The sequence below is a fragment of the Oryx dammah genome, unplaced genomic scaffold, assembly GCF_014754425.2.
Source record: "Oryx dammah isolate SB20612 unplaced genomic scaffold, SCBI_Odam_1.1 HiC_scaffold_2, whole genome shotgun sequence".
Classification (NCBI taxonomy): Eukaryota; Metazoa; Chordata; class Mammalia; order Artiodactyla; family Bovidae; genus Oryx; species Oryx dammah.
The window spans coordinates 50,461,888-50,488,895 of NW_024070186.1; the positions used below are offsets into that span (position 1 = coordinate 50,461,888).

Below are 27,008 nucleotides of genomic sequence, written 5' to 3' on the forward strand. Positions count from 1 at the left end.
ATTGCTTCCTTATTGGTATACATTTAGATTCCTTTGACTTTTCACCATTATAAACAGTAAATATGGTTGTAATAAGTATTGTTGTGCTTTTACTGTAGTTTGGGTTATTTCTCCAGGGTGGATTTCCAGAAGTGGGATTTCTGGATCAGAGAAGAAGTGAAGAAACCAGTATTCATGGTAATAATAATAATAATAATAATAATAATGGTTGACAGTTATTGAATGTATATAATATTCCAGGGCGTATTTAAAGTACTTTATGAAAGTGAAAGTGTTAGTCGCTCAGTCCTGTCTGATTCTCTGCAACCTCAGAGTTCTCCTGTAGTCCTCCAGGTTCCTCTGTCCGTGGGACTTTTGAGGCAAGAATACTGGAGTGGGTAGCTATTCCTTTCTCCAGAGGATCTTCCTGACACAGGGATTGAACCGCAGTCTCCTGCATTGCAGGCAGATTCTTTACCATCTGAGTCACTAGGGAAGCCTAAGTACTTTATATATATTATCAAATTTTAATGATCATGACACTTTTTTGAGGTAGGTACTGTGTTATCTACGTACATAAGTAGAAATTAAGGCTCTGAGAGGTTAAGTAATTTGCCCAAGGACTGTCCACAGCTCCTAAGTGGTGAAACTAGGATTTGAAACTGGAATTCAAACTTAGAGCTTTTACCTCCAAAGCCTGTGCTGTCAGTTTCCAGTTGAAGCTCTACAAATCTTAAATTTGGGCAATAAAGTTCAGATAGCATTGTTAGGTGGACACTGCCTGGTTTTCTCATGTTGGTAAGGGATGGAGTTTCTTTGAAGATTGTGTCCCTGTGTCTTGTGACATGTTGCTTTTGAAAACTCTATGCTGGTACCTTGGTAGGTAGATTTTATAATTACCTGGGAAAGTCTCGAAGTTAAAGAAATTAGGGGTCAGAAGTCAGAGCAGGTGGTGACTCACGCTTAGTCTTTCTCAGCTATTCCCCTTCTTTGCTGGCAGAATCTCTGTCCCACTACAGAGAATCCCTAACATTTTTGACTCTTAGCTCATGAAAGGCTTCTGTAGGCATTCTCAACAAACAATAATGATTTATATTTTATTTTATTCTAAAGTACCAAAGGTTTGAATTTAGAATAAGTATGTAGGTTTATGTGTGTGTATATATTTGCATAATTTCTCTTTTATACTCTTTTATACTGAAGCACAGTTTGTTTTTTTTGGAGGACCAATAACTTCCTAATATGTAAATGATTGTTAAAGAGCAAGGTAGCATTTTTTAATTTGTTTTTAATACTGAGTTGGTATGTTTAGTTTGAGTAGGTGCTAAGTCTTGCGTTTCCATCCCAGAAGGCTCCCTAAAACTTTGTTCTCTTAGTTGGCCTTGTTTCAAGCCCAGTCTTTGTGATAGATATAATCTGTTTTTAATATAAATCTTCAAAGGCAAAGTTTAAGTAAACAAAGGAAGACATTATTTTAAAGATAAGAGTGGCTCTGTAGTCCCCTTATAGCTTTCTTTTATAGTTATAGGCCCTCCCTTGAAAAGCACAAAGCATTTAAAGTAAATATTCATATAGAGAGAAACCATGCATTCTGATAACGTTGATACTTTCAATAAAGTTGAGGTCTGTACTATGAAATACTGTGCTTAGAAAGTGAAGATATGATACTTTACATCTGAAAAATAAATCTATAAAAATCTCACTTGCTTGGTCTCTCTGGGGAATTTTTTCCCCCCTTTCTCTGTTTAGTGAGAATGGGAGCCAATTTAATGGAACTTCAGCAGCCTCCAATTTTTTAAGAATGAGGGAGGGCTTTGGTAGTTGAGTCTGTTAAGGAAAGAATGAGACTTACTTTCCTCCATTCCTAGAAGACAAGGAAGTTCCTGTCAGCTACTGCAGATGGACCACCCAAAGGTAAGTTCGGTGCCATTGTGCATAATTGTGTAAGATGTAAACTGTATAATGATGCCAGGTAGAGAGACACCCTCTTCTATGTGTACAGTGGAACTGTCTGTTTCCCAAGCTAGGTATCTGTGGGCCTGTAATCACCTAGAAAGGGTGCCTTTTAAAAATTTCTATAAAAGTCACCATAAAAATAGGCTAGTCTTCTGAGACTCGCATTCTTTACCATACCATCCATCCTTGTTTTGCTCCTGTGTGAGCAGGTGACAGATAATCTGTATGTCTTAGTTTGCTAAGCCAAGACCAGTTATTCACCGCACATTATGCCAGCAAACTTTATGACTTCCCTGGAGAAGTAAACACTTATTTGCCTTTGCTTTTCAAAGTTATTGGTCATTATAAATGTGAATGGGGATTTAATGCCCTGTAGCTATAAATCTTAAATATTTCAAATGGTGTTTTTTATAGGACAGTCTGTATTTAGCATTAGCGGTAAAGTGTACATCTAAAAATGTTAAGAAATTTTTATTCTCTTCATTATAGAATTGCCAGAGAGTAGAAACTGTTTTATTCTGATACATATATACTGTTTTCTTTTTAATCTACTGAGTGGTTTTGTTTCTCTTTTTAATTAAATAGATTAACTCTTAGTTAAATTAGTCACTGATATTTTCTAGCCAGTAAGGCTCTTAACAGACACTGTCAGGATTTTATAGAAATTGAGACATAGTAGGATTTCGATCATACTGTTTGCCTTTTTGATCCTTAATATGATGAGTTGAATTTGCTGTAAGAACTGATTTGCATATGTGTATGATAAATATAACTGTCCTAGAATTTGGGATTAGGAAGTTTTTAGTTCTTTTTTATTTTAACTCTCAGATGTTTTTCTAAATTTCTGTTTAGAAAGAAGATAAATTTTCTCTTTAGATAGGCTTGGCAGAGATAGTGAATTGTCATATAATCCAAATATAGTGCCTAAAGCTTCACAGCTACATGGATAATCTATTTTTAAAGACTTTCATCAAGGAGATTTCACATTGTCCCTGGAGAATTTTTGTCTCTATAATCCTCTCTCAGGAAAATCATCTTTATATGTGAATTACATCCTGTTGGTTTAAGTGTATTTCTTTTAGTCTGGCCTCGGTGGAGATAATGTAGGATTAGGTTGTTACAGTTCATAAATCAGTAAGATTAAGGTAATCAGAAATCTCCTTCCCCCGTATTAAACAGGTACATCAAATTTATGGAAGAAGTATTCATCTTGGAAAAAGGAGATACAAGATAATTTCAACCAAAGACAGAATGGTGTTTCCAGATAATCGATAATACCTCCTCTTTGTTAAAGAGCCAGTTGGGCAATAAAGGAAATGTCCTCTTCCAGTTTTACAGATTGGCTGGTTTTGTCTTTCATGTTCATTGTCAGAGACTTAGGCTGCAGCAGAAGTAAATTCAAGCTACACACCTAGCTAGTGCTTTATTTGGAAGTTTTTGGTTGTAGGTGACATAGAACTCAAGTGGAAGCAGCTTAAACTCTAGGTTTATTTATTATCTCATGTAACAAATGTCCTGGAACTAGGTGTTTCCAAGGTTGGTTGATTCAGTAGCTCAGTGACTTCAAGTCTTTGTATAACTACATCCAGAGACGTGAAAAAGAAACTGTACCTGTCCTGCATTCTTAAAGCCTGAGGAAAACCTATCTAGAAACTACCACTCACGTCTCCTAGGCCAGAATTGTTTCCATGGCTCAACTGGGAATGGGCCATGGGAAAACTATCACCATGGTGATGAACTCTGACCCAAAATATATTTCACCTCAGTTCTGGAGAAGAGCCCAGCCTCCTTTGGAGGTCATGGACAGCCTAGGAAGGTGAACAAGGCCTGAGTTTTGTTAGCTAGAAGAAAGGCAAGTGGGAAGGGTTATTGGTTGGGCCACACACCTGGGAAGAGGGTTCAGAGAAGGTGGCCTGGAACATTTCTTATCTACACATTAGCAATCTCACTGCAGAAGGTTGCTATGAAGTGTGTAACACTGACATGAGGGAAAAAGTTAGAAGAGTTTAGAAAAGGGTAAACTATCTTATTTTCAAATTGGCTTTAGGATGGTTTTGCCTGGAAGGAAACCATGGTTCCAGAGGAATGGGCGAGTGCTGGAGCAGGTGGGCAAGTGCTGGAGCCATCTTACCCTGGTACCTCTGCCAGTTTTGGTGAAGGTAATTCTTTTGTCCCCGCTTTGAGATTTCAAGAAAATTCTTGCTCTAATTTCTATGACATGCCTTGTAAGAAAACTGCAGCTGATTGTGGAAGAGTCCCATATGGAGGGAGTTGGGTCCTAAGTTGGTTTAAAAATATAAGATCATGTATAGCCAAAATGTCTTTGGAACGATAGAGAGATTGGTGTCTATAGAGACACAGAGAATGGTGTCTATAAGTTAACTATAGAGAATGGTGTCTCTGATGTTGTACTTCTTATTCTGTAGAGCAGTATCTAGGTATAAATATATAATATCCCCAAGTCATGTATGTGCTGTGCTGTGGTTAGTTGTGACACCATGGACCATTGCCCACCAGGCTTCTTTGTCCATAGGATTCTCCAGGCAAGAATACTGGAGTGGGTTGCCATTCTCTTCTCCAGGGTAATTCCCGATGCAGGGATTGTACCCAGGTCTCCCACATTGCAGGCTGATTCTTTACCCTCTGAGGCACCGGGAAGGCCCAAATCATGTATAGTATAAAGTATGGGATGGAGAAGGAAATGGCAGCCCATTCCAGTATTCTTGCCTGGGAAATCCCATGGACAGAGGAGCCTGGTGGGCTGCAGTCTATGGAATTGCAGAGTTGGATATGACTGAAGCAACTAAGCATAAAGTATAGGATGTGCATATAAAATATAGTTTAAGGTGTTTTAAGTGATATAAAAGTATCTTGAATTTGTGTAGATTTGTAAATAGTATCATTTCACTGTACCTTCTGTAAGATAATAGGATAAGAAATTGAAGAACGTTTTGAGATTTTCAAGTGACAACAGGAATTTATTTCCTTTAGAGAGAGAGTGTGTTATATATTTCTATGTGATCACTTTGAGAAAATTTAGTTTCTTAAAGTTTTAAAAATACAAAGCAGAATAAACATCTGTTTTTTTTGGAGTCAGGTTGAATTTATCTTGATTATTTTGAAAGTCGGTTTTAGAAGGATAATTATAATGCCATATTGAATACTTTATTTTTAATCTAAGTGCCAGCCGTATCTTTGACACCAGATGGAAATACAGAGATGGGTACCCAGCATGGTAATTTGTATTCATTAACACATAGAAGTAGTTTATACTTGCTATTTCTTTTTTCTCTATGGCTTGAGACCTTGGGGGATTTTATTCTCCAGCAATTTCAGAAGAGACCAGTCAGGAATTCTGACCTTTCCTACTTTCTTGGTGCCTCTCCTGAGCATCTGATATGGTTGTGCTGTGCTGTGTTCAGCTTGACTCTTTGAGACCCTATGGACCGTAGTCTGCCAGGATTCTCTGTCCATGGAATCTTTTCCAGGCAAGAATACTGGAGTGGGTTGCCATGCCCTCCTCCAAGGAGGTCTTCCTGACCCAGGGTTTGAACTGGTGTCTCCTGTGGCTCCTGCCTCGGCAGGTGGATTCTTAGCACTGCGCTACCTGGGAAATCCCAATCTGATATGGTACTTCAAGTCTAAACTCATTTGATAAATGTCTGGTCCTGGGTTTGTCTAAGAATGAGACTTTTTGAGCAGCAAGGAATTCTTGGAAAGGGAGTTTGTATTTTAAATAGCTGTGAGATCCAAGTGGCTGCCGCTGAAGAAATGACATGGGTAAAGAGCTGGGATTCTAACGGGGGCCAAAGAAGCTCTCTACCCTTTCCTGTTAGAGTCAAAGACCATGCTGTGGTTCACGGAGTCACACAGTGATGGAAACTTTTTATTCCCAAAGACTTATGTAATGTAAGTAGTTTGGACATGAAATAGCACAGGCAGGCATGTATTTTGGCAATATCACCTAAATTTGATGGAAAGAGCTATTAATTTTTTCTGTCTCTCAAAAGTAGGATAACAGTGGGAGTGCCCAACTGATATTTTCACTTTACCTGAGAGAAGTCTCAGCTCTAGCCTTCATGGTGACTGTCTGTTAAAGGAGGTTAGGATATTGACTTTCTTCATTAAAGAAAATTTAACATTGATATGATATTATTATCTGATACACAGTCCGTATTCCAGTTTTGCCAATCATCCCAACAGTTCTCTTTAAAAACAGCTTTACGTATGATTGACATACAATAAACTGCATATGTTTAATATATACAATTTGATTAGTTTTAGACTGTGTGGGATCACAATAAACTGTGGAAAATTCTGAAAAAGATGGGAACACCAGACCACTTGATCTGCCTCTTGAGAAACCTGTATGCAGGTCAGGCAGCAACAGTTAGAACCAGACATGGAACAACAGACTGGTTCCAAATTGGACGAGGAGTACATCAAGGCTGTATATTGTCACCCTGCTTATTTAACTTCTATGTAGAGTACATCATGAGAAATGCTGGGCTGGAGGAAGCACAAGCTGGAATCAGGGTTGCCGGGAGAAATATCAATAACCTCAGATATGCAGATGACACCACCCTTATGGCAGAAAGTGAAGAGGAACTAAAGAGCCTCTTGATGAAAGTGAAAAAGGAGAGTGAAAAAGTTGGCTTAAAGCTCAACATTCAGAAAACGAAGATCATGGCATCTGGTCCCATCACTTCCTGGGAAGTAGATGGGGAAACAGTGGAAACAGTGGCTGACTTTATTTTTTGGGCTCCAAAATCACTGCAGATGGTGATTGCAGCCATGAAATTAAAAGATGCTTACTCCTTGGAAGGAAAGTTATGACCAACGTAGATAGCATATTCAAAAGCAGAGATATTACTTTGCCAACAAAGGTCATCTAGTCAAGGCTATGGTTTTTCCAGTAGTCATGTATGGATGTGAGAGTTGGACTATAAAGAAAGCTGAGCACCAAAGAATTGATGCTCTTGAACTGTGGTGTTGGAGAAGACTCTTGAGAGTCTCTTGGACTATAAGGAGATCTAGCCAGTCCATCCTAAAGGAGATCAGTCCTGGGTGTTCATTGGAAGGACTGATGTTGAAGCTGAAACTCCAATACTTTGGCCACCTGATGCGAAGAGCTGACTCATTTGAAAAGACCTGGATGCTGGGAAAGATTGGGGGCAGGAGGAGAAGGGGACGACAGAGGATGAGATGGTTGGATGGCATCACCGACTCGATGGACATGGGTTTGGGTAGGCTCTGGGAGTTGGTGATGGACAGGGAGGCCTGGCGTCCTGCGATTCATGGGGTCACAAAGAGTTAGACATGACTGAGCAACTGAACTGAACTGAACTGATATATACTTGTGAAACCATTAATACCATCGAGATAATGAACGTATACACCACCATGAGATAATGAACATATCCATCACCCTCAAAAGTTTCTTCATGACCCTTTGTAATACCTTTATTCTAATGTTCTTCTCCAATCCATCCCTTTATCACTGGATATGCTTTCTGTCACGATAGAGTTAGTTTGTACTTTGTAAATGTAATTTATGTAAATGGAAATATACAATATGTATGTCCTTTTTTCCTGGCTGCTTTCCCTCACCCCACCCTAGCATAATTATTGAAATTCTTCTGTGTTGTTGTATTCATCAATAATTAAATTCATTTTTATTGCTTAATATTCTATTGTATGGATATAACAACAATTCAGTATCCATTCACATGTTCCTGGACAGTTGAATTGATGCCAGGTTTTGCCTGTCAATATTCATGTAAGTATGTGTATTGACATATGCCTTCATTGTATGTGGGTGTGCTCAGATGTTCAGACATGTCTGACTATTTGTGATCTCATGGACTGTAGCCCACTAGCCTCCTCTGTCCATGGCATTGCCCTTGGGTAAATACCTAGGAATAGAATGACTGGATCATATGGTAGGGGTTATATTATCTTTTTAAGAAACTGCTGGGTAAACTGCTATTCCAAAGTGGTTGTACTATCTTACATTTTTATCATTGGTGTGTGAGAGTTCTAGTTGCTCCATAGCCTCGCCAGTCTTCTAAATTTTAGTTTTGGGTTGGCCAAAAAGTTCATTCAATTTTAAGTAAAGGAATAAAAGACATAGTTTTCCTATTTACTAAGAACTTTATTGAACAATGTAGTCACTAACTGAACAAACTTTTTGGCCAACCCAATATAATTCCTGGTAGTCATGAATTGGTTGCTCAATATGGTTTTAGTTTGCATTTTCCTAATGACTAATGATATTGAGCATCTTTTTAATGTGCTTTGGGGAAGATGGTCTTCTTCTGAAAACAGAAAAAGGTGGTTATTAAATTTTGGTTTTCTTGTAAAAGTGAAAGTGAAAGTGAAGTCGCTCAGTCGTGTCCGACTCTTTGTGACCCCGTGGACTGTAGCCCACCAGGCTCCTCTGTCCATGGGATTCTCCAGGCAAGAATACTGGAGTGGGTTGCCATTTCCTTCTCCAGGGGATCTTCCCAACCCAGGGATCGAACCCAGGTCTCCCACATTGCGGGCAGACGCTTTAACCTCTGAGCCACCAGGTAGAATCTGACTTTTAATCCTTTTCTCTTTGATGTGAGTGAAAGAAGAGGATAAGAAGTGAAAGGAGTGGGAGTGATTAGACATGACTGTCTCTTACTGAGAGAGGCTAGGAGTAGCCAAAAATAAGAGGTGTTGAGAGGCTGTACAGGATAACCAGGAAATTAGATGAAACAAGGAGAGCAGAAAAGAAAGACGAGGCCAGTGACCACTAAGGACAGTTTGTATTATCAGATTCTTTCATGTTCTTAAAACCACATGTTCTTGTATTTCAAATGAAAAATCTGAAAGACTTCTCCTAAATGCCTTTGAAAACAGAGACTGTAGATACTGCTTCTGCCTTCTTTCTACTTATCATTTCCTGTTGTCATCTAAACTTTTTCAAATCTGGTTTTTTGCTGGTCTCCAGAGGCCTCATAACTGCCACGTGTGATGGCTTGCTTTCAGTCCTCATCTTAGATTTTTCTGTAGGATCTGGCTTTCCTGACCACCTCTGTCTTAAGACTCATCTCCCTAGCCTAGTGACACTTAGGATTTTTTTTTTGTTGCCTTCTCTTCTATTAGGTTTTAACACTTCCTTATGAACCTGGATTTCGAGGACAGCTGTGCTCAGTGTACTGGTCCCATTCTGTTCCTTTGCACCAGAATCTTTGCAGCTTTCGGGATTCAGCCATCCTCTTTGAGAAGAGGGCTTTCCTTCCCATCTAGAATCCACATCTTTTCATGCTGACTGACTTTTATTTCTTGATGTCACCTCCATAGCTGCCTGTCTGAAACCAAATTTGCCTGCTGTGTTCATAGATTAATTTTATCTTCAGACTTGTCTCTTTCTGTCATGGCACTACTGTCTTGTTTTCAGGCTCCCACTCTTGAAACTGCTACTTTTGTTTCTTCTCTCTTCATTCAAGTCTGTGAGACTGTGTCATATGTCTCATTTCTGTCTCCATCTTCATGGTCCCACCGCCACCATCCTAATTCAGGCTTTCATTGCTTCCTGCTGGGACCCTGACCGTGGCTTCCTCACGGGTTACTTAGTGTCTGGTCACTCTCCCTGCCAGTCCACTCCCTGATATCTTTGATAGGTGTCTTTTAAGCTCACTGGCTGATACATTGTTTCTTTTAAAAAGTCTTTGATTTCTGACCAGCCATGATATATTTCTCTGAATTTATTTGTGGGATACTCTTAACAACGTTCCTGACTACTTTACCTTATTCAGCCTTCTCTTGTGTCGCTCTCCTACAGAAAACTCTGCACTGCAGCAGAACTGGTCTTTTTTTTTTATTCCCCAAATACCTGATGTGTACACATGCCCACTGCTGCTGCTTGTGAAAAGCTCTATTCCGTTCTCTGATTCCCATTCCTCTTCTCATAACTGTGTTTTATCCTTACTCCAAAAAACAAACAAAAAAGTAAAAGTGAAAGTCACTGGGTCATGTCCAGCTCTTTGCGATCCCATGGACTGTCTCTTGTATTATTACTCATTTTTAAGGTGCCTTTTCTCTCAGCCAGAGTTCAACTTCCTTGAATTTCATGTCTCTCTCAAATCCCTAACGTGTGCGTGCACTGTTCCAGATGCTTGCATAATAACAGCGCCTTACAATAATCCTGGAAATAATGATGCCTTGCAGATGAAAAGGAAACACCAAGTTCTGTGACTGCATTTGTTATCATTCTACCAATTGGAAACCACAGGGCCCTGCCATTCTGACCAAGTGCCTGCCACGTGCCAGATGCTTTCACTGATGCTCTTTCACTGAATCCTCATGGTCTTTGCGGGCTGCTGTGGATATCTTCGGGCTTCCCAGTTGGTAGTTGTGGTAAAGAACTTGCCTGCTGAGGGTTTGATCCCCGGGTCAGGAAGATCCCCCAGAGGAGGGGATGGCAACCCACTCCAGTATTCTTGCCTGGAAAATCCCATGGACAGAGGAGCCTGGTGGGCTACAGTCTTAAGGGTCATAGAGTTGGACACAGCTAAAGTGACTTAGCATGCCCATGGTTGTCTTCATTACAGTTGGGGAAACTGATGCTCAGACTACTGTGTGCCCAGAGTTACACAACTGCTAAGTGGAAGGGCTGGAATGAAAATATTTCTCTTGTCTGCCCCAATGCCAAATCTCCCGTCTCTGTACCACACTGTCTGTATATGCAACGGCAAGTTTTGGCAGGGCCTTCACCTGGGGGTTATTTCTGAGGTACTGTTAGCTCTCGGTTTCTACCACTTTAGATTATCTGTAATGGATATTTCAAGTACATGGAAATGGAATCAAGTTGAGGAAATAAAGTAATTAATTTGCATCATTCACTTGTATTTAGTTTTTGCTTTTTCTCATCAACTCTTGTGACTTGTGCAATGTATGGTTCATCCAAAAGCTGTTTAAATAACGACCAAGAAGCATGCAGATTAAATATATAGAATTCTGAAGGTGAGCCTAGGCAAGTGGTTTTCATCAGTTTGACAGGTGTGATCCTATATCTGGTTGTAAGGCAGGAATTTTGAAAATTGAAGCCGGCTCTTCAAAAGAGGCTGGCAACCAACATTCTCTGATTTAACTCAGTCCTCCCTTCCCAAGGTGGCTCAATTATTTTGCTGGGTTGTTATGGATTATAGGGCATTAGGCATGCCTCTGTTTTCAAAGGTAAGTACAAAAGGACATTCTAGAGAATCCCAAAAGCATCATGCAAAATAAAATTATAGTATTTAGTGAGCATCAAAGAGTGGAGAAGTACAAATGAACAACTTTGGCTGCCTAGGGATAGAAACAGTGATTCATAGACTTGAGATTTGGAACTCAGACATTCTTGGTTTGTACTCAAGGGGAGAGAGGCATCAGATAAGTTGCATGACAGAAGAGAAAATAGCTTACTGATAGTGTGAGAATACCTTTGGAAGAAGTGAACGTCATCAACTTTATCTTATTTTGACTAATGTCATGAAAATATATGCTTCTTCTACACTATTGAGTTAAAAAAAATGGCATTTTAGAAAACATCCAGCATGAGGAGGTGATAAATTTCTCGTGTACAAAATGGACATTTTCTACTTTGGGGAGAAGTAGAAAACCTTTGGGGAGCTTTTTGACTCATATTCAAAACTCAGGTAACTCAGTTCTTAACAGGTAACTCCACTAGCTACCTCTTCCTTAGCTCTTCCAACCATGGGAAACAGAAGTTGCTCTCTGGTTCTTTTCACCCATGCAGTTGTCACTGATCACCACTCCAGAGAGACACAGGTCACACAGGATGAAAACATGATATTTCCTCAAGTAGTTCATTAAATTTCCCTTTGCTGTGTTTAGTTGTTCAGTTGTGTCTTACTTTTTGTGACCCCCATGGACTGTAGCCTGCCAGGCTCCTCTGTCCATGGCAGTTCTCCAGGCAAGAACACTGGCGTGGGTTACCATGCCCACCTCCAGGGGATCCTCCCAACTCAAGGACTGAATCCAGGTCTCTTGCATTGCAGGGAGATTCTTTACCATCTAAGCTACTAAGGAAGCCCAAATTCCCTTTGGCAGTGTTCAGTTTGAGTAGAAATTCATTTAAAAAAAATTCTTATTTTTTTAAAACTTGAGTATTCTATGAAGTTCTTTTATTATTTATTTTTTTGCCATGTGGGATATTGGATCTTAGCTCCCTGGCCAGGGATTGAACTGACACCCCTTGCATTGAAAACGTGGAGTCTTAACCACTGGACAGTCATGGAAATACCCAAAACATTTTTAATTTCTTGAAATTGGGTAGAAGTTATGGCTATGAATGTTTGGGTTAGCATTCTGCCTGTTTTTAACTGTTATTGTATATCTTCTTTCAGATATACCATACTACCTTGGCACCTTATACATACCCCGTTAATGTTTATCAGATTCATCTCATCAGGGAATCAGAGAAGATTAGTACTATGAAAATTCTTAGGTAGCTTTTTGACTTCTTCTAGAATGAGGATTTAATATAAATAATTTCTAAAATGTTTTTTTCTTTAAAATATTTAAAAATTGTGGCAGAATTACATAACATAATTTCCCATCTTAACCATTTTTTAAGTGAACAGTTCAGTTCAGTTCAGTTGCTCATTTGTGTCTGACTCTTTGTGACCCCATGAATCACAGCATGCCAGGCCTCCCTGTCCATCATCAACTCCTGGAGTTCACTCAGATTCACGTCCATCGAGTCAGTGATGCCATCCAGCCATCTCATCCTCGGTCATCCCCTTCTCCTCCTGCCCCCAATCCCTCCCAGCATCAGAGTCTTTTCCAATGAGTCAACTCTTTGCATGAGGTGGCCAAAGTACTGGAGTTTCAGCTTTAGCATCATTCCTTCCAAAGAACACCCAGGGCTGATCTCCTTCAGAATGGACTGGTTGGATCTCCTTGCAGTCCAAGGGACTCTCAAGAGTCTTCTCCAACACCACAGTTCAAAAGCATCAATTCTTCAGCTCTCAGCCTTCTTCACAGTCCAACTCTCACATCCATACATGACTACTGGAAAAACCATAGCCTTGACTAGATGGACCTTAGTTGGCAAAGTAACATCTCTGCTTTTGAATATGCTATCTAGGTTGGTCATAACTTTCCTTCCAAGGAGTAAGCGTCTTTTAATTTCATGGCTGCAATCACCATCTGCAGTGATTAGTGTTAAGTATATCCATGTTGTTATACAACAGATCTCCAGAACTTATTCATCTTGGAAAACTGAAACTCGATATCTATTGAATAGTAATTACTATTTCTGTCTATCTCCATCCTCTTCTAACTGCCATTCAGCTTCCTGTTCCTATGAACAACTACTTTAGAGAACTCATGTAAGTGAAATCATTCAGTATTTGTCTTTTTGTGACTGGCGTATTTCCCTTAGCAAAATGTCATCAAGTTTAATCTATGTTGTAGAATGTATAATCTTTTGTATTGTACATACCATATTTTGTTCATTCATTCATCTGTCAAAGGATATTTGGGTTGTTTCTATTTCTTGGTTATTGTGATAATGCTTCTATGTACATGAGTATGTAAATATGTCTTTGAGATCCTGCTTTCAGCTTTTTTGGGTATAATTAGAAGTGAGAATGCTGGATTACATGCTTGTTATTGTTCAGTTGCCAAGTCATGTCCGAGTTTGCGATCCCATGGACTGCATCACGCCAGGATCATAATGGCAGTTCTATTTTAATTTTTTGAGGAACTGCCATACTATTTTCAGTAGTGATTGTTTTGTTTTACACTCCTACTCTCAGTGCACAAGGGTTCCAACTTCTCCACTTCCTCACTAACACTTCTGCTTTTTAAAGTAGTAGCCATTGTAATTGGAGAAGGAAATGGCAACCCACTCCAGTATTCTCGCCTGGAGAATCCCAGGGACAGAGGAGCCTGGTGGGCTACAATCCATGGGGTCGAGAAGAGTTGGACATGACTGAGTCACTTCACTTTCACTTTTCACTCTCATGCATTGGAGAAGGAAATGGCAACCCACTCCAGTGTTCTTGCCTGGAGAATCCCAGGGACAGAGGAGCCTGGTGGGCTGCTGCCTATGGGATCACACAGAGTTGGACACGACTGAAATGACTTAGCAGCATCAGCCATTGTAATGGGTGTGAGGTGATAGCTCATATTTTGATTTGCATTCCTTTAAGGATTATTGATATTGAATATCTTTTCATATACTTTTTGGCCATTCATATATCATCTTTGGAGAAATGCCTATTCAAGTCTTTCATCCATTTTAAAAAATTTATTTATTTTTATTTTACTTTACAATACTGTATTGGTTTTGCCATACATCAACATGAATTCGTCAAGGGTGTACATGAGTTCCCAATCCTGAACCCCCCTCCCATCTCCCTCCCATACCATTTTTAAATCAGGTTATCTATTTTTTGCTGTTATTGAGTTTTAATAGTTCTATATATTCTAAATATTAACCCCTTACTAAGTAAATGACTTGCAGATATTATCTTCCATATTTCTAGTAATGTTTTTGTAACTTTTTATGTTGATATAATTACAGACTTATAGAAAAGTTGCAAGATTAGTATAGGGATCTCTTGCATACTCCTTATGCAGAATCACTGGTTTTTTGAAGGACCACCTAGGTTTCTTGACATTTTAGTGAGCCTTCTAAACAGAATGAACTACTTGTGGCTATGGGAGATATAAAAATGTAAAAATGGTCCCTGTTTGAACATGGGAAACGAATAAGAATGTTTATAAAGCAGCAAGTACAGATGAGAATTATATAGATAGGAACACAAGTGAGAAGGGGCCAAAAATAAGAATAACTTGCGTTATTAGAACTGGAGACTTGTCCTGGTGGTTTTCAAACATGGGATGTTTTTGTCCCCTGGAGGACTTCTGGCAGTGTTTGGAGACTCACTGGTTGACATCACTTCAGGGTGCATGGCAGAAAGTTGTACTGCTGGCATCTAGTAGAGACCAGGAGTCCTGCTAACATCTTGCAGTGTATAGGGCAGCCCCTTACCATCAAGAATTATGCAGTCCAAAGTGTTAATAGTGCCAAAGCAGAGAACTCTTGCCCTATCCCCAAGAACCAGACTTTGTAGAAAACCTGTCTTGAGAACTTTAAAGGTTTTGGGCCCAGAAATTCTGTCAAACACGTCCAAAGCACTTGGATAGCACAATGAAGACTACTTAATTAAAGAATAGGTATGAAAAAAATTTTCTTTCTTTTTTATGTATAGCCCACTACCAGGGAACTTAGTTGGTCTTCTTACTATAAATTTTCTGCAGTGAACAGTCTAAAAATACTCTCCCTGGTGTTATTTTGTATTGCAGTCACTTGTAGCTCACATGTTTCTATTACCGTGTTCTCCTCTCTGCCATTTGCTGCTGTAGAAAAACTATGTAAACTCTGAAAAAAGCAAATGTTACTGTGCTTGATGCCTAGATACTGGTCTTGATGCCTAGAGGAAGAAAGCAGTGGTGTTGGGGAAAGATGCCTTAGGTGGCTTTCTTTCTATTCTCATTCACTGCAGAGAAGCTGGGTGCCAGCTCTCTTTTATCTCTTGCTCCAGTAGGCTGGGAGGAGAGTGGAAATAGTATGGACGTTGGCATCCTGTGGACCTGGATTTGATTCCAGGCCCATCCATTACTAGCTGTCTGACTTTGGGCAAATACAGTATATTCTCTGAACTCTATTGTCTTCTCTGCCTGGGGTATAATGTCTGCTTGGCTGAGTGATGAAGGGCAGTGGAGTGCAGTGGTTAAGGCTGTGAACCTTCACATTTAATTGGTTGCCTCGCTGATCTTCGCTCTGCTGCCTCTCATTGTGTGTCCTTTGATGAGTTTTTCGGCCTTTATAGGCCTTAGTTTCTTCATTTGAAAAATGAGAAGAAATATAATAGTATTTACTTCACAGGATTTTTGAGCTTCCCAGGTGGCTCAGTGGTAAAGAATCCGCCAATGCAGGAGACACAGGTTCAATCCTTGGGTCAGAAAGATCCCCTGGAGAAGGAAATGGCAACCTGCTTCAATATGCTTGTCTGGGAAATCCCATGGACAGAGTCTGGTGGGCTCGAGTCCATGGGGATGCAAAGAGTCAGACATAACTAGCAACTAAACAGCAACAACATAGGGCTGTTCTGACATTAAATGAAATAATGCATGTAAAGCACTTAAATTGGTGCCTTGCACATAGTAGGCACTCAGTAAATAGCCATTTTGGGGGGTTATTTGAGATTAAGGATTAAAGGACACTGTAGTGTTGAACAAATAGAAGGTGCTTGATGACTGGTTTTTTTTAATTTAAATTTTGGTAGCAGACAGTTTCTTAAAATGCCATTTTAACAAAATTTCAGTAGCTCCTGAAGTTAAATGAGTGGGCATTTGATCTTAAGATGTTTCCAGGATACAAAGGAAACTGGTCATTCTCTTGCTTCCTATTTGTACCTGGTAAAGATTCCTTTGGTTTCTTGTTCAAAAATGTGCTTCAAGAATTGCAGGCCTAGCCAGACTTTTTGCAGAATTATGAGACCAGGGTTCTGAGGAATTATGAGAGTCAGCTGAACGTATGGAGTGGTGAGGAGGTGTTTGGATTGGAAACAGTTGTTTTCCTAGTCTAGGCTTCATGAAGTTACCCTCAGTGGAGGGGAAGTGGGGAAATAGCAGAAAAATTTGATTCTTTTTAAACTCTGTGTTCATCCTTGAGATGTGACTGTGTATCCCAGTGGGTGAACAGGTCCTGTCCTTGATAGTATATGAGATTTAGACTCACTCAAAGATAATTTTCTGGGGAACCGAATATTGGGTTCTACCAGTTCCTGAGCACTGAAGAATTGATGCTTTTGAACTGTGATGTTGGTGAAGACCCTAGAGAGTCTCTTGGATCGTAAGGAGATCAAACCAGTCAATCCTAAAGGAAATCAAGCCAGAATATTCATTGGGAGGACTGATGCTGAAGTTGAAGCTCCAATACTTTGGCCACCTAGTGTGAAGAACTGACTCATTAGAAAACACCCTGATAACACCCTGATGCTGGGAAAAACTGAAGGCAGGAGAAAAGGGGCAACAGAGGACCAGATGGTTGGATGGCATCACAGACTCCTTGAACATGAGTTTGAGCACGCTCTGGGAGATGGTGATGGACAGGGAAGCCTGGTATGCTGCAATCCATGGAGTCGCAAAGAGTCAGACACGACTGAGTGACTGAACTGAACTGACTGACCAGTTCCTGCAGGTATCCAGTTTTAGACGGACATGTTTATAGGTCACACATGGTGCAGTCCTTTATAAATGCAAGAATATATTATTTAATTGCAAGGTAAAGTATATGCATAGGGTTTAGCATAATGCCTCACATTGTAGTGCTTTATTATTAACAAGAGTCCAAGTTCGATGCATGATACTGGATGCTTGGGGCTGGTGCACTGAGACAACCCAGAGGGATGGTACGGGGAGGGAGGAGGGAGGGGGGTTCAGGATGGGGAACACGTGTATACCTGTGCGGATTCATGTTGATGTATGGCAAAACCAATACAATATTGTAAAGTAATTAACCTCCAAGTAAAATAAATAAATTGTGAGTCTGAGTGAACTCTTGGAGTTGGTGATGGATAGGGAGGCCTGGCGTGCTGCGATTCATGGGATCGCAAAGAGTTGGACACAACTGAGCGACTGAACTAATACTAATAATATTAAAAAAAAGGAGTTAGCTGATGTCATCATAGTCATCATCATTATACTCATCATTACTCTTAAATTTTATGTTTTAGTTCAGTTTAGAAATAAACTCTTTACTTTTAAGCAACTCAATTTCCCTTTTACTTTATTTTTTATTTTTAAAAATACTCTTATGGACATACACACATTCAGAAAAGTACACCTCATAATTTGATAGCTTAATGAATTTCCACAAATTGAACCCACTCATGCAGTCAGCACTTAACAGAATATTACCATTACTGTACTCATGTTCCCTTCTGGCCATTATCCTTTAGTTTTTAACAGAAAAAAATTTTTTTCCCTTTAGTGACATTCAGAGCTACATATGGCTTTATGTAAACTCTTAATAGGTGTGGCTGACAGTTCTAGCCTTAGGGGTGACCTTATTATATGCTTTTATTTTCTTTTGCTTTAAAAAGCACATCTTCTGGAAAGGGATTTCAGACCTGGGTGTTGTTATATTTGGACATGGATAGACTGAGTCATCTTGTAGCTCTCCCTCTGCAAATGAGTGATGTGTTCTTTGCTTTTATTTGTCTATACTGCAAAAGTCCATTGAAACCGAAAAGGAGTCCATTGTACTAAAAGAAAAGGGAAATAGCTCGGCCACACAGACCTCTTGGATGTCCTCTCTAAAAGCATTCCACATTCAATAGAGTTCAGGGGACATGAAAGATATCCTGTGGTGAAGGAAGGCTGTGCAACGCTGGGTGCACTTGCATGTCCTCCTCTCCTGCCGTTGACCGACATGGTTAGGCTGCAGGGCTGGCCAGTTCTGCAAGTAATGGACTGTAGTGTGTTTACCCTGCTTTTGTCTGGTCACATTTAGAAAACCAATAGTAAATTTTCACATGGCAGCTTCTCAGAAGAAGAATAAAAATTCAGGGGTTGAGTCTGAGGCTCTCTCTTTATTTTCTTTTTGAAATCAAAGTACAGAAACACATTAACTCTGAAATCACCAGCATGTTAGCCTTGCTGTGTGCGTCTTGTTTAACTTACTGGGCCCAGCTAAGAGCTTGGCTAAAATATTGTTCATGCATTTCAGAATGTCATTCCAGTGACATTTTTGGCTACTATTTTATTTCTTGAAATTTATTTAGTTCGTTTTCTTTTAAATTGAGATATAATTCACATATCATAAAACTCCCCCCCCCCCCCGCCCCCCGCCCCCGTTAAACTATACACAGTTTGGCGGTTTTTAGTATATTCATCAAGTGGACATGGGGGTGCATTTTCCAGCAGTATCACAAATAATGTGTTGATTGAAACTGTTATAAGACGTAAAATGACAGTATGTTAGTCACAATCACTTAAACTTCAATGTGTGTGAACAACAGTGTGGCTCCTATAAAGCTAACTAGCATGGTGAAGACTTCTGATAATCTGCCAAAGCTGACCTGTGTTTTAAGAGTTTAATGGATTGAGAAATCAGTTCTTCTGGCCTCGGTGGAAAGGTTTAGGTTTCTTTGCTTCTGCAACTACCTACTTTTTTTTGGGGAAAAAAAAAAGGCATAAAATTTTAATGGTATTAACTCTTAGTTGAAGGCCTAAAATGGATTATTTCTAAATGAATGTGATTGACCTATTTTAAAAACCTCATTTAGACTAAAATGTTTTTTGAATTTGTACGTTTATTATTTCAAAAGTAACAGATGCTGGTTGAAAACATTTCCTAAATGTGTAGACCTTAGAAGAGTTGTGAAATGAAAAAAGTTGTCATCCTTCCTCTCACTTTACAGAGTTTATGTGTCAAATATTTTTATGTCTAAATATAGCCTGTTCAATTTTAATTTTTTTGTTTTCAATCATTAAAAGTTTTATTTTCAAGATTTTTTCAATATTTAAAACAATGGAAATAAAGTTGATTTTCAGGTGTACTGTGTAGTGATCTCGCATTTGCATATACTGTGAAATGGTTACCACAGTAAGTCTAGTAACCAACTGTCCCTGTACAAAGTCATTATAAATTGTCGATCATATTCCAGTTTTTACTTAAGTTTTAATAATACAGTGGGAGTGCAGTTGTGGAAGTTGAATTGTGTTCTATAATTGCATACTGCTTTTAGGTTTCTGGAAGGTTTAAAACTTTTTCTTTCAAAGTAGAGATTGCTTAAAAAAACCAAAGACCTTTAATATTTCTTAAAAATTACTTTGGTTTGTTCATGGTCCAGCGGAACTTCTGAGAAACTATGGAAATATACATACTTCCAAAGCTAGGTCTGTTTATCATCAAAGAAGGCTGCATGAACTCTTTAAGAACTCTTTAAGAGGCCTCACCTCTCAGAGCAGCTTTTATCCAAAGCCTTCAGGACCAGATGACTGCCAAATTCTTGTCTGCATATCTTCAAGTACAGATATTTCATTATGGTGATTTGGTTGTAAAGCACACTTTTTAGTAATTCTCAGGAAAAGAATGGTATTTATCATATACTATGTATAGAAATTAAATAGTGGAGTTGTCAAGATTCTGAAGTTGACTGGAATCACTAGAACCTTCCCCCCATATTGAATGTCTCTCCTTTTCACTTGTGAAACAAACTTTTATGTATTTTATTACACAAAACAATGCACATATTCTATTGGAATGTTCACTTGAGCATTTCTCTGCCATATTCCTTTTTCACTCTTGAATAATCCTAGTGTTCTGCAATGTCTTCTGCAGTTTCCCAGGAGAAATGTAGAGATGCTTAATTTTAGAACTTCATTCATGGGAATCAGGTATAGGACCAAATAAATAACCTTACAGGTAAAGGGATGGCTCTAGCAGTTAAGTTTTTTAAGTACCAAAAAAGGGATTTGGCAGAGAATCTTACACTTACTTTAGGTCAAAAGTATCTAGAAAGAATATGTAATTTACGTGAACTAGTACTTAAACAAGTTGGATTCAGCTATTGCCTGTTCACTTCAGTTCAGTCGCTCAGTCCTGTCTGACTCTTTACGACCCCATGAATGACAGCACACCAGGCCTCTCTGTCCATCACCAACTCCCAGAGTTCACTCAGACTCATGTCCATCAAGTCCGTGATGCCATCTAGCCATCTCATCCTCTGTCATCCCCTTCTCCTCCTGCCCCAAATCTGTCCCAGCATCAGTCTTTTCCAATGAGTCAACTCTTCTCATGAGGTGGCCAAAGTACTGGAGTTTCAGCTTCACCATCAGTCCTTCCAATGAACACCTAGGACTGATCTCCTTTAGGATGGACTGGTTGGATCTCCTTGCAGTCCAAGGGACTCTCAAGAGTCTTCTCCAACACCACAGTTCAAAAGCATCAATTCTTCGGCGCTCAGCCTTCTTCACAGTCCAACTCTCACATCCATACATGACCACTGGAAAAACCATAGCCTTGACTAGACGGACCTTTGTTGGCAAAGTAATATCTCTGCTTTTGAATATACTATCTAGGTTGGTCATAACTTTTCTTCCAAGGAGCAAGCATCTTTTAATTTCATGGCTGCAATCACCATCTGCAGTGATTTTGGAGCCCCCCAAAATAAAGTCTGACACTTTCCATTGTTTCCCCATCTACTTCCCATGAAGTGATGGGACTAGATGCCGTGATCTTAGTTTTCTGAATGTTGAGCTTTAAGTCAACTTTCATCAAGAGGCTTTTTAGTTCCTCTTCACTTTCAACTTGGAGCAAATTCATTTTAGGATATTTAATGTATATATATGTATCATCACTGTAGTTTTAAAATAGTTCGATACCATCTCCTCTGCTATACTGTTTGCTTCGTATGTAGTATTATTTGCTAGAGTGATGTGGCTATTGGAACATGATTTGATATTGATAATGGACTGGAAAAAGTTGTAAAAGGCCAAGCAAACCATCTTCTACTATATGAATAGTTAATCAGGAATAAAGAGTATCTTGCAGAAAAGTCTGGAGCCTTAATGTATAATAGATAGCACCCACTAGTGAAAGAGAAAATGGAAAAAACCAAAAACAAACCCAAGCCACCCACACAGTATAAATGAGGTCAGGTTACACATACTTTGTTTTCCCAGGTAAAGAGAGAAGAGTGTGTAGGCTCTGAAGCTTACCTTGTGTGTTTAACACTTCACAAGAAGTTGGACTTAATACTTACATAAATAGTATTTTAAAACATTGTTATTGTTTTTATTTTTTCCCCCTGACATACTCTGTCACCCAAAGGCAAATTCATTGCCTATGTACTCTCCTTGTCAAACAGTAATTTATCTCAACAAATCCTTATTTGTGCTCCTGCTATGAATTTTGGATAGATCAATCATCAGTTGGGTTAGTTGAAAGGAAAGTATTTCTGTTTTTGTCCAGATAAACCTTACCTATGGGATAAACCTATGGAAGAAAAGATGTGCTGATTTTCGACAAGCTAGGAGTGACAAGACAAAAGCATTGATTGGGAAAGAGTATGTTATCAAGGAACCACTCTGACCAGTATATCTGGCTCTGTGGTGGTTCTGAAGGTCACTGGAAACTCTCCAAGCCTTTGACACAATCAGAAGTTATTTCCCGTATTTGCAGACTAGTATTGGAGAAGGGAATGGCGACGCACTCCAGTGTTCTTGCCTGGAGAATCCCAGGGACGGGGGAGCCTGGTGGGCTACCGTCTATGGGGTCGCACAGGGTCGGACACAACTGAAGTGACTTAGCAGCAGCAGCAGCAGCATTGGGGAGAATATTTTGTTTCATCCAGCTTATGTTTTCATTTTCATTTCATTCAACAAGCATTTATAAAGTGTTTACTTACTACTCTTTGTTAACCAGTGTGTTGGGTATTTGAAGTCTCAGCCTCAGTGTTGGTTGCTCAGTCGTATCCCGCCAGGCTCCTCTGTCCATGGAATTCTCCAGGCAAGAATGCTGGAGTGGGTAGCCATTCCATTCTCCAGGGGATCTGCCAAACTAGTGGTTAAATCATTAGGATTATGCTTAAAGGGTCTAAGGATCCACATGTTTTAGAGGAAAGAGTTTTAGGAGTTCACTTTCTGGAACATTGAATGTTCTTTATAATTTTAAGCTTTGTATAAGAAATAGTAAATGACTATTTTATTCATTTAAAAAGAAAACACTTTATCTCCTGTACCGCAGACAGTAATACAACATTGTAAATCAAGTATATTCCAGGAAAAGTTAAAAAAAAAGAAAAAAAAGTTATCTAAAAGAAACATTGGTGACTTTTAAGTACCTTAAGCCTGAAAGTAAAGTGAAAGTTATATTATTTTTTAAATTAAAAAATGCTCAAACTAAAACATTCAAACACTGTAAAAACATGTTTAATAAAAAATTAAATTCCCTAGAGTAGAAGGTCTCCAGGACTCTAAACTTCCTCCCCCAAAGCAACTCTCACTGTCAGTTTTTCTTGCACCTTTGAGTAAAGGTTTAAGCATGTACAAATACATGTATGTGATTCCAGGCCCCTTTTCATACAAATGGGAGCATATTATGTAATCTCTTCTGATCCTGGTACTTTTTCAGATCTACTGCATTTTTAAAAAAACCAGCTGCTCAATATTCCATTGTATGAGTGAACTGTTATTCATTATTTAATCTTAATGGGCATTTAATTTTTCCCCAGGTTTTGCTCCAATAGAATTTGCTACACTGATTTTTTTTTTAATATATCTGTTTCCCAAGTATGTATCTTTAGTGTACATCCTTAGAAGAGAAGTGAAATGAAGTGAAAGTTGCTCAGTCGTGTCTGATTCTTTGCGACCCTGTGGACTGTAGCCTGCCAGGCGCCTCTGTCCATGGGATTCTCCAGGCAAGAATACTGGAGTGGCTTGCCATTTCCTTCTCCAGGGGATCTTCCTGACCCAGGGATCGAACCCAAGTCTCCTGCATTGCAGGTAGACTCTTTATGGACTGAACTACAAGGGAAGCCCTTGAAGAGATTCTAGGTCAAAGAGTATATTGTTCTTAGTTTGATAGATATTGTCAAAAGGAGCTTCCTGGGGCTGACCAGTGTATACTTCCGTTAGTGTGAGGTGAGTAGTTCCTGAATCCCCATGTTCTTACCATAATATTCTATTTTCAAACTTTTTGACCTTTGCCTGTTGGTTATGTGAAAATAGTATCTCATTAAAATATTCAGTTCTTTAACCATGACTAAAGTTGAAAGTTTTGTGGATGAAAAGCCGTTTGTTAGTATTTATATTTTGTGCACTTCTGGTTCACATTCTTTGCCTTTTTCCTACTGTTAGTCTTCTGACCAAGTAATAAGAGTTCTCTCTATATAAGAAAAATTGCCTTTATCATATGTGCTGCTATTATATTTTTGCCTTTTGTTGTTTGTGTTTTAATTCATGGCATTTTTTCTTTACAGATTAAAGCAAATTCTTTTGCTGTCACATTTAGCTGTTTTCTTGTATAGTTTTTGAATTTTGTGTTTCACTTAGAAAACACATTTATGTTTTGAAGAGATAAAGATTATATATTGTTTTCTTTTTACCGTTGATCAATCAGAAATTGTTATGTTGTGAGAAGGATGTTTAGTTTTATTTTTCCAGCCTACTAGAATGATCCATTTTTTCACCAGCAGTTTGAAGTGCAATTTTATTATTAATTTTTAAAAAATATTATTGGGTCTATTGCAGGACTTTTTCTATTTCATTGCTTTTCATTACACTGAGTACAAATGATTTTAATTACTATAGCTTTATAATGTCAGAATTGTCCTGGTTACTTTAGTGTCTTTCATTTTACTATCTGACTTGAAGAATCAGTTTATCTGGTTTCAAACAACAATGACAAAAATTCTTTTGGTATTCTTGTCAGGATTTCATTACTTTTATGATTTAGTTGAGATAAATCGATAATTTTACAATACCCAGGAAGAGGATACTTCTTTAATTTATTTGAGACTTCTGTTATGGCCTATTTTAGAGTCCTAAAGTTCTTCATGGGCTTCCTAGCTGGCTCAGTGGTAAAGAATCTACCTGTCAGTGCATGAGACACAAGAGACATAGGTTTGATTCCTGGATCTGGAAGATCCCTTGGAGGAGGAAATGGCAATCCACCCCAGTATTCTTGCCTGGAAAATTCCATGGACATACATGGACAGAAAAGTCCATGGTGGGCACAGTTCATGGGGTTGCAAAGAGTCAGACATGACTGAGCAGACACACACACACACACACACACACACACACACACAGATTTTCATATAGATCTTTTATATTTAAGAATAAGTTATTAAATTTATTCTTAGGACTTTTCTGTTTAGTTATTACTTTTACAAATGAGCTCTTTTATGGCATACTGTTTTCTAATTTTTTTCTTATATACAGGAAAGCTACTGAATTACTCTTTGTTATAGTTTTTCTAGTAGATTCTCATAGATCTTTTGTTATTTAATATTAGCTGTAAATACTGATAATTTTGCTTCTTCCTTTGCTATTTATAGCTCTCATTTTTTCCCCTCTGTTCTAATTGCATTGACTTAGAATTTTAGAATACTGTTAAATAATAATGGTGATAATAAGTATCTGTGTTTTGTTCCTGAGTTTAGTAGAATTGTTTCTAGAATCTCATCATTAATCATGATATAAGCTTTGGACTATATATATATTTATATACCTACACATATATATATGTGTGTATATAAATATGAAGAGAAAAGTGTTAGTCTCTCAGTATATATACTTTTGTGTTTTACTAAGAATTTTTAAAATTAGAAATTTATGTTGAATTTCATAAAACATGTGTTGAAATTTAGAAATATTATCATTTTTTCCTCCATTGACCTGCTAATGTAAATAGACTACATTGGTAGATCCCTAATATTGACCTGTCTTTGTCTTACTAGTGTGAACCGCACATGAGCATGCAGGTGTTATTCTTTTAAAGTATTAATGGATTCTGCTGACTCATTTTTCAATCAGGATTTCTATACTGATATTTTAATCTGAATAACACTATGAATCATATGATATCCATAAGTGAGATGGCTTTTTATCTTTTTAAAAAGGTATTTGTAACAGATTTATTTTGGTATACAAAAAATTTTAAATCTCTTTACCTTTTATTCATAAACATTGGAATTATCCATTCCTTTGAAGATTTGGTAGAATTCATCTGTATAATTCTATGGGCCTGTTGCTTTGTGAGTTTTAGGTTGTACAGTGTTCTTAGAGGATTCAAGGCTCTAGGAAGTTTCTTTATGTCACCTTTCAATTGAATTTGAGCCAAGTGTTTTGGGCAGGAGAGAAATTCAGAAGGTCTTTGACTAGTAAACATTTTACCAGCTCACAGTGTTTTCATTCACTGTGCCCAGTTGAATTGGTGCTACTCTATCATCTGGTCTTACTCACTGGTTTTATCCAGCTAAGGTCACATTCATGGCAATCAGCATTTTGCTCAACTCCTAACTATCATGAGACCATTTTGAAAAGAGGGTCCTAAAATGAAGAATTGGGTTGGGTTTATACATTAAAAAAGGAATGGGAAGAACACAGGTTTAGAGTCAATCATAAGTGAAACCATGTCACTTTTTTCACTGAACTGCTTATTAGACTTCTAACCTTCATCTGTAAATGGTTAATATTATGTACTTTGTAGATTTATGAATATTTAGTGAGATGATATATGTGAAGAACCTGGAACATAATTGCTGTTGTTGTTCAGTCGCAAAGTTGTGCCTTACTCTTTGCCACCCCATGGAGTGTAGCATGCCAGGCTCCTCTGTCCTCCACCATCTCCCAGAGTTTTCTCAAATTCATGTCCATTGAGTCAGTGATGCTGTCTAACCATCTCACCCTCTGCTGTCCTCTTCTCTTTCTGCCTTCAGTCTTTCCCAGCATCAGTCTTTTCCAGTGAGTTGGCTCTTTGCATTAGGTGGCCAAAGTATTGGAGTATCAGCAGCAGTCCTCCCTATGAATATTCAGGATTGATTTCCTTTAGGATTGACTGGTTTAATCTCCTTGCAGTCCAAGGGACTCTCAGAAGTCTTCTCCAGTGTCACAGTTTGAAAGTATTGTTCTTTCGTGCTTAGCCTTCTTTATTGTCCAACTCTCACATCTGTACACGACTACTGGAAAAACCACAGCTTTGACTATATGGACTTTTCTTGATAAAGTGATATCTCTGCTTTTTAATACACTCTCTAGGTTTGTCATAGCTTTCCTTACAAGAAGCAAGTGTCTTTTAATTTCATGGCTTCAGTCACCATCTGCAGTGATTTTGAAGCCAAGAAAATAAAATCTATCACTGTTTACACTTTTCCCCCATCTTTTTGCCATGAAGTGATGGGACCTGATGCCATGATCTTAGTTTTTTGAATGCTGAATTTCAAGTCAGCATTTTCACTCTCCTCTTTCACCCTCATCAAGAGGCTCTTTAGTTTCTCTTCACTTTCTGCCAT

The 27,008-nt window shown here is 38.6% G+C and overlaps 1 protein-coding gene and 1 long non-coding RNA gene across 2 annotated transcripts in view; both read left to right on the top strand.

Annotated features, from left to right (window-relative positions):
• PPM1L (protein phosphatase, Mg2+/Mn2+ dependent 1L) overlaps positions 1-27,008 on the top strand; it is a 324,870-nt gene that overhangs the window by 10,074 nt on the left and 287,788 nt on the right. The gene's annotated exons all lie outside the window — the stretch shown is intronic.
• On the top strand, positions 8,262-10,106 carry LOC120868981. Its single transcript, XR_005722371.1, has 2 exons — positions 8,262-8,293; positions 8,508-10,106. It is a non-coding gene; the product is annotated as an uncharacterized LOC120868981 (long non-coding RNA).